The sequence below is a fragment of the Phaseolus vulgaris genome, chromosome 8, assembly GCF_051622355.1.
Source record: "Phaseolus vulgaris cultivar YP4 chromosome 8, ASM5162235v1, whole genome shotgun sequence".
Lineage (NCBI taxonomy): Eukaryota > Viridiplantae > Streptophyta > Magnoliopsida > Fabales > Fabaceae > Phaseolus > Phaseolus vulgaris.
In genome coordinates, this window is record NC_143505.1 from 46,063,079 (window position 1) to 46,071,271 (window position 8,193).

Sequence of the window (8,193 nt, forward strand, 5' to 3'; positions counted from 1 at the left end):
CTTGATTTAAGCACCCTCTCGTGCTACTTGTGATGTGAATGAATGTGGTCCTTCTTTTCGTCGATGGTTTTTCTTATTTTCTTCCTCCATCTTCTTGTCGTCGTGTCTATTCTTCAAATGAATTTTGTGTCTCTTCGTAGTTTTATCCTAAGGGTCAAATCCTTAATAATTTCAAGTTAGGATTTGGGTCCAGACTCGTCGGCTTTCAACTATGGACCTTCACTGGCCCCTGGGCCTTCTTAGGCACAGTAATTACACACACACATATCTACTACACTAAATCACAAGAAAAGAAACATACACAACATGGTAGTGAAAATAAGATCCAAAACTTAAGATCACTCTCACAAATGTTTCAAATGCTCTCCAAAAGTAAAAATATAAGGAGTGTAGGATTTTTATAGCCTTGATGGTCCGAAATTTATCCCTAGATGAGACTCAAATGTGTCAAATTAAATGATAATGTCCCTCCGAAAATCATAAGCAAAAATTCGTAAATAAAGACGGAAAATTTATCATTTTGAATTTTAAAAATACAAAATCCGAAGAATTCTCTCATTGGGAAAAAAATCCTTCATGCTCTTATGCCTTGTTGCATGCATTCCTTGCCACTTGAAGCATGTTCTTTGTCTTATTCTCCTTACTTTGGTGGAGAATGATAACTTTCAAATTGGGCTTCTATGGAATGTTTATCTTCATATTCTTCTTCCTACACCTCCATACATTCTTGTGGCACCCCATACTAAATGTGAAAATACCCTTCTGCCATTCATTAAAAAAATAAATTAATCTTTAAAATCTCACATACCTTTTTCACCTTCTTTCTTATTCCATTTTATTTCACACCAGCACCCCAAGGACCTCCACTCTTTTCTTGCATTGGTTTATCTCTGATTTGAGGATCTTTCGTTTTGTTTTTCATTTTTAAAAAAATTATAGATTACATAATTTGAAAGATTTTTTTAATTTGGAAGTGTTCTCCAGATTCACAGATCTAAAAGAAATTTAAAAAAAAATATTCTGAATTACATAATTTGGAAGCTAATCTCATATCCAAAAATAACTTTTGGATCATGTAATCCAAAATATATTTTAAAAAAAATTGTATTCTGGATTACATAATTCGAAAGTCTTTTTTGGATTTGAGAGTAGCTAATGGATTATGTAATCTGAATATATTCCGGATTACATAATTCAAAAGCTAATCTCATATACAGAAAAGACTTTTGAATTATGTAATCCGGAAGCTAATCACAATTTGGAAAAATACTTTCAGATTATGTAATCTGAAAGCTAATCTCATATCCAAAAAAGACTTTCGGATTATGTAATCCAAAAGCTAATCATGAATATGGAAAAATGCTTATAGATTACATAATCTAGAAACTAATCATGAATTTGGAAAAAGACTTTCAGATTATATAATTCGAAATAGAACTACACTTTAATTTTTTTTTTACAGAAGGAGATTTCTAAAATACAAAAACTTCTGGAATGACAATAACATATGAAGGTGCAGGAAGAAATGACCTTTATGCCTTGTTATAGATGTTTCTTCTAAAGGTATTTCGGCCTAAAGAAGCACATTTATGTGTTTTATTATTTACACATACAAAAGAATATTTTATCATTACGGTACTGTTTGGATCCGAGTGAACATTGAAAAGCGAGAAAATCTTGTGTTTGTATCTACTGATTTGCGGGGAATAGAGGGAGGAGAAAGACAAAGAAAGTGAAAAAAGAATCTTGGCTGAGTAGTGAAGATTTGGAGAGAAAGTTTTATATTTGACCTTATTATCCTTCACCCATGTGCCATAACAGTTGTTACATGTAGCTCTGCAAATATTCGTTCTGCACTCACGCATGAGATTCCATCTGAAAAATTCAGTTTCGTACAAAGTTCCTCAAGAGTGGTGGGTGATGAGTTATAAATGTGAGAGGATGATAAATATGGAAGGGGAGAGGGAGGTGAGTTATGTGTTTTGACTTGAGGAAGTATCTTAGAGGTGGTCGGAGGTGCGCGGTTGTCGGAGGTGCGCGGTGGTAGGAGGTGTGCAGTAGGCAGAAGTTCGGAAGTGTTGGAGGTGCGCGGTTGTGGAAGATTGAAGGTGTGGGTGGGATTGCGTTCGTGATGGTGTTCTCTTGGTGGTGATCGGTTGACGGTTCCGTTGGTGGTGGTTCAGCTGGTGTGGCGGGTGAACGGTTTGTGGTGGTGATGGGTGGACGGTTTGTGGTGGTGATGGGTGGACGGTTCGTGGTGGTCGTCGGCACTCTGGTTCTCTATCTTTTGTGCAGGTATCAATTTCATAGATTAGGATTTGGAATGTGGAGAATGAAATAAATTTGTATTGTTTATTTATTTATTTTATTTGTTTATTGATTTTAATAGATGTATACCGATAACCTTTCGATTTCTTAAGTTGTTTGCTCAAAATGCATTAATGAGCATTAATGTGAAATTTTGAATGAGTTCTACTATCATTTGTTAATTAAAAAAAAGAGAAAAATTTATTAATATGTAATTTATTTTTCAGGTATTTGAAAATATGTAAAGTTTATTTATAATATTTAATTGTTTTAAAAAATAAAGTAAAGGAATTTTATAAATATTATTTTAAATTTATAAAATAATTATAATTATACAATATATTTAAATATTTTAAAATATATAGATAGTCTATATATTATATTTTTTTAAAATCAAGTAAAACAAATTTGTAAATATTATTTTAAATTTATAAAATAATTATAAGTATACCAAATATTTAAATATTTTAAAATAATACTTTATAAACATATACATATAATATTTATTTTTTCTAAAATCAAAGTAAAAGAACTTTATAAATATTATTTTTAATTTATAAAATAATTATAAGTATACATAATATTTAAATATTTTAAAATACTACATTATATAGTCTACTTATAATATTTAATATTTTCTAAAATCAATTAAAAAACTTTATAAATATTATTCTGAATTTATAAAATAGTTATACGTATTCAGAATATTTAAATATTTTAAAACACTACTTCATAGTTACTTATAATATTTATTTTTTTCTAAAATGAAGTAAAAGAACTTTATAAAAATTATTTTGAATTTGTAAAATAATTATAAGTATACCACTTTACTGAGTTTACATGTAATATATATATTTTTTTAAATAAAGAAAGTAAAAAACTGGAGTATAAAGAATATTTTTTTATGAATTATATATATTTATTTTAATTTTATGTATTATTATTTGTCTAAAGTATGGTTGTTTAAACCTAATAGTTAAACTTATATGAATGTTAAGGATTTGTGACCATGTACAACGATAACCATTGGTCTATGTATTTCGACAATGTTGAGATGTCTAGCACGAATGACATGAATCCCGATGTAGTTGGTGTTGATTTCACACTAATTTCACAAATACAAGAGCAAATCAATTTGTGGACACAAGTAGCATCAATGACAATCCTTTGCATGGTTGGATATGGATTGAATGTGTTGCGTGTGTTAACCGAGACAAATAATGCGATACCGGAGTTTATTCCACAAAAAGAGCGTCGTCGGCAAGAATTGATGTTGTACTTGGTCCATACTGAAAGATGTCGTGACATTATTCGCATGGGTCCGAAAGCATTTATTAATTTATGTCAACGAATAAGAGGAACAGGATGGTTAAAGATGCATTCCGATCTACAGTCGAAGAACAAGGGGCTAAATTTTTACACATCATTGGTCATAACGTCAAGAATCGAAGTGTTTCATTCTTCTTTCATCAGTCCGGGGAAACAGTGTCTCGTCACTTTCATAATGTTTTGAAGGCAATATTGATGTTGCATGGGGAGTTCTTAATTCAACCAGTTGGGACCGAGGTTGAACCTCATCTTAAACAACAATCGATTTTTTCCATACTTTAAGGTATGAGTATGAGAAACAATAGTTAAATATTTAATTCATGTTATATGCAATGCAAGATATTTATAAATGTGAATTTGTTGTTTATTAGGATTGTTTAGGTGCCATAGACGAAACTCACGTTCGTGTTAAAGTCCCCCGAGCTGATGCTCCTTGTTTTCGTGGAAGAAAAGACTGACCAACGCAAAACGTATTTGCTGCTTGTGATTTTGACATGAAATTCACATATGTTATTACTGGGTGGGAAGGAACAACCTCTGATTCCAGGATATTGAAGGATGCATTTGTACGAGAGGATCCATTGGTCATTCCGGAAGGTTAGTTGAATGTGTTTTCAAGTGCAATAAATATTCATTTGGTCACATGACTTATAAGTAATAAGTGTTATTGGATGGTTGTAGGCAAATACTACCTTGGAGACGCAGGTTTTATGCTCAAAGCCCAAGTTATAACTCCATATCGCGGAGTTCGATACCATCTAAAAGAGTATTCCCGAAGAGGTCCACAAAATGCCTGTGAGTTGTTTAATCATCGTCATTCCTCACTAAGAAATGTTATCGAAAGGACATTCGGTGTCCTCAAAAAGCGATTTCCAATTATAGGTAGCGGAACAGAGCCTCATTACTCTATGGACACTATGACTGATATTGTTTTAGCATGTTGTATTCTTCATAACTTTCTTCGCTGGGTGGATAATGATAACTCTTTGTTGGAAGAAGTTGACCGTGAGTTGATGCAAGGAGATATAGATGTGTCACATTCGCAAACTCGTGAGGATGACTACAGGCTCGGGTCACAAATTAGGGATACTATAGCAAATGAAATGTGGACAGGTTATTGTAATAATTAATTTTATGTAATATTCTTAATCTTATATTTATATTGTTGTAAGAACAAATTGTTCGTTTAATGTTGACATTCGGCCTTTATTAATCTTGATGTATGAAACTATTTATGTTATTGCAAAAGTTTAACCTTTTTTTATTAGGTTTTATCATGGATCGCGGGAAGGGTATTGCTTCAGAGTCATCTGCAGGTGTCCGTGAACACAAAAGATGGACTACCGACATGGATTTTCAACTGTTGAATGCCATGATCGATGAGGCATCTATGGGTAACCGCATTGATGGTAGTTGGACGACGCAGGGTTATACAAACATTGTTAAATCCCTACATCAGAGTAGATTAGTAGGGATTACAAAAAATAATGTGAAAAACAGGCAGAAAAGCCTTAAGGACAGATGACGTGAGATCCATGATCTATTTAGTGGATTGAGTGGTTTCGCTTGGAATCCAACTTCAAAAATTTTCGAGGCCGAAGATGAAGTGTGGGATATGTTGATAAAGGTAACATATTCAACCTGATGATCACTTATCACATACATTAACCAATAATTATGAATATAAGTGTATTTCTTTTAATTGATGAACAAGCAAAGCCCTCGGCTGCAAAGTGGCGAGTTAATCCCATCAGACACTACAAGTTGATGGAAGACTTATGGGGGCTTGATCGTGCTACCGGCCATAGTGGGAGAACAACACTGCGGTCGTCAATTCTAATTCAGTCTCATCATTTTAATGTACATCTTAATGATCAAAATATGGAGAACATCCTAGGGGAGTCGGAATTGGATGCGACCCAATGTGAAACTCCTCGCTCAGTTGACCTTAATGTCGATTCATACAGTCCTGGCCCTAATCTGACACCCCCATCAGTGCCACCTCAGTCATCCCAGCCATCAGGTGGTACTTCTTCTTCTAGGGGCTCAAAAAGAAAAGCCCCCATGGTGGACGTCATTGATCTGCAATTGGAAAGGCTTAACACAAGGTTTGAAGGATTAACTGATATCCTTGGGAGGGGTAGTGATTAGTCAGATAGGTTATGTCATATTGCTGAGCGACAAGCCATATCGTCTGAGGTTGTCGCTTTGTCATCACAGCGAGTGGCTAATGCTACGGAAGAAAATCTGCAGTATAATAGACGCCATGTTGTTGCAGAAGAAGAACGAAACTCCATATTTCGTGAACACACGCGCACACTCCGTCGTACATCGACTTTCCAGTACTCTGAATATGATATTTGGGAAATGTTAGTGGAGATGAACATACAGGATGGAGATTTGTTGGATAACTGTTACGACTTCTTGTGTGGACATCCTAATGCAGTAAAACAACTCTTTGGTCTGCCTCTCGAGCGACGAATGAGAAAGTTGGTGAAGATAATGACTACAAATCCCTAAACTACGTAAGAATTTGGTTGTATTTTAGTAAGCATGTGTTTTTCTTTTCGGATCTGTAATCTTATTTATTATATGAATCCCTAAACAAATTAAGGACTTTCATAAATCTTTTGAATGATACATATTCATATGATTTTCCGAAACATTATTATTATTATTATTATTCACAAACTTTATCAATGAATTTTGCTTTAATAAACTAAAATAGTGCATTAATATTTATTTCATAATTTTTTTACAAACTCCAACACATTATCATAAATAATTTGTTCCAGTACCGAAAATAATCTTTTAATTGTGTACAATTATAATTCACAATTATAACTTTGTTTTAAATAAATTTTATGACAATCATAAATTTGGTTTGAAAATTTATATAATTTATATTTTTTCGAAATTAGCTCGAACACGGTTTGGAAATAACATTTCAATTGCAGAAAAAAAATATTTTAATTAAAAAAATTATAATTCACAAATAATCAATCAAAATAATTTTTTTATAAATTTTTAAATACAAGGACAAATGTGTAAAGTTACATTTTATCAATTAAAAAAGTACAATTTCAATCAGATCTATCTCATCACTCACAAACTTTTATAAACTTTCCCAACACTTTCCACTCTATTTAGCTTAATCCAAACACCATAACTTTCTTTACACTTTCTCTTCAAATCATCTCCTTTCCACTCCCTCATCCAAACATAACATACAAGTCAAAGAAATATTGAACATAGAAAATAAAAACTATTTTTGGTTGCAAGAGTGTTTTGTCTAATCACGCTTCTGGTAATTATTTTTGGAATGATAATCTCTTGTTTATGCTTTCCACTACTGCAAAATGTTTATTTTACGTCGACAAATAAAATCAGTTTTGAACCACAACCAATGTAAACAGAAACACAATAATAATTTTGTAATACGCGAGGAAGATAATACATTAGTTAAAACAAAAAATCAACAAATTGATGTAATTTTATTTAATACAAATTTTACATTGATGGATATAAACAAATGATGTAATATCTTTGACACCCTAAAAGTTATATGTGCACGAGTCACTTTCATTTCTCACTCGTAGACATTTCCATTTTCTTCCTCTTTGAAGGTTCATCTCTACAGTCCATACTGCAAAACATACTACAAGTTTTTGCCGCACCAGTGTCTTGTTATCGTCATTGTCATCTATCATGAGTCATCGTGAAACCACCATTGTTATCTACCGTGAAGTCACCGCTCAACCAAGTTAGTGACATTTGATTTATTTATATTTTTTATGTATACCTGATTAAGTTAGGAATAACTTTAATTAAATTATTTTTTATTAAAAACACAAATAAGACTATAATAACATTAGAATTAAGATTCAAATTAATATTAGATTATGCAGTACAAAGATGATTAGTAAGTCTTAAATGATACTATTAGTTATATGCTAAGTTTAGTAATATTTATTATGTTTTATTAGAGGTTTAACTTCTTTAACTAAATTTTAGCTTGAAATACGTCTATATACTTTATTGATAATTTTTATTGTAATTTTTTTTGTGATATATTGTATTAGTATTGAGTCTAAGAGTTTTCTAATCCTTGTCAATTTGTAATGTTTAATTTTAGAAATGTATATTTAAGTAGTGTGCATGATTATTTTTCCGATAGATAACGTTGTCATGTGGTTTTTTTCATTACATAAAAAGTCAAACACAAATTTCAAAGTTATGGAACATATTCTAAAAAAAATCATATTTCCATTTCATATATGCTATTATAAAAAAATAGTATTTATTTCGTATTGTAGTTTTTTACCAATGATGAATCATTGAGCGCAAACTGACACACTTGAAGAAATTCTTCATGAATAGGAAACATATTTTTTTATGTATTAGAAATGAGTATTTTCTATGTTTAAAATCGTGTTATTTAGATAATGTATTTTGATATGGTTAGTTTACGTATAATTTAATTTTGACAGTTTTGATATACTTTAGTAAATGTTGATGTTAATGTTGATATGTTTAAGTAGAATTTGGTATTTATTA

At 31.5% G+C, this 8,193-nt stretch overlaps 1 pseudogene; it reads left to right on the forward strand.

Annotated features, from left to right (window-relative positions):
• Positions 1–3,316: 3,316 nt before the first annotated feature.
• LOC137827149 (uncharacterized) lies at positions 3,317–4,094 on the forward strand (annotated as a pseudogene).
• The last annotated feature ends 4,099 nt before the right edge of the window (positions 4,095–8,193 follow it).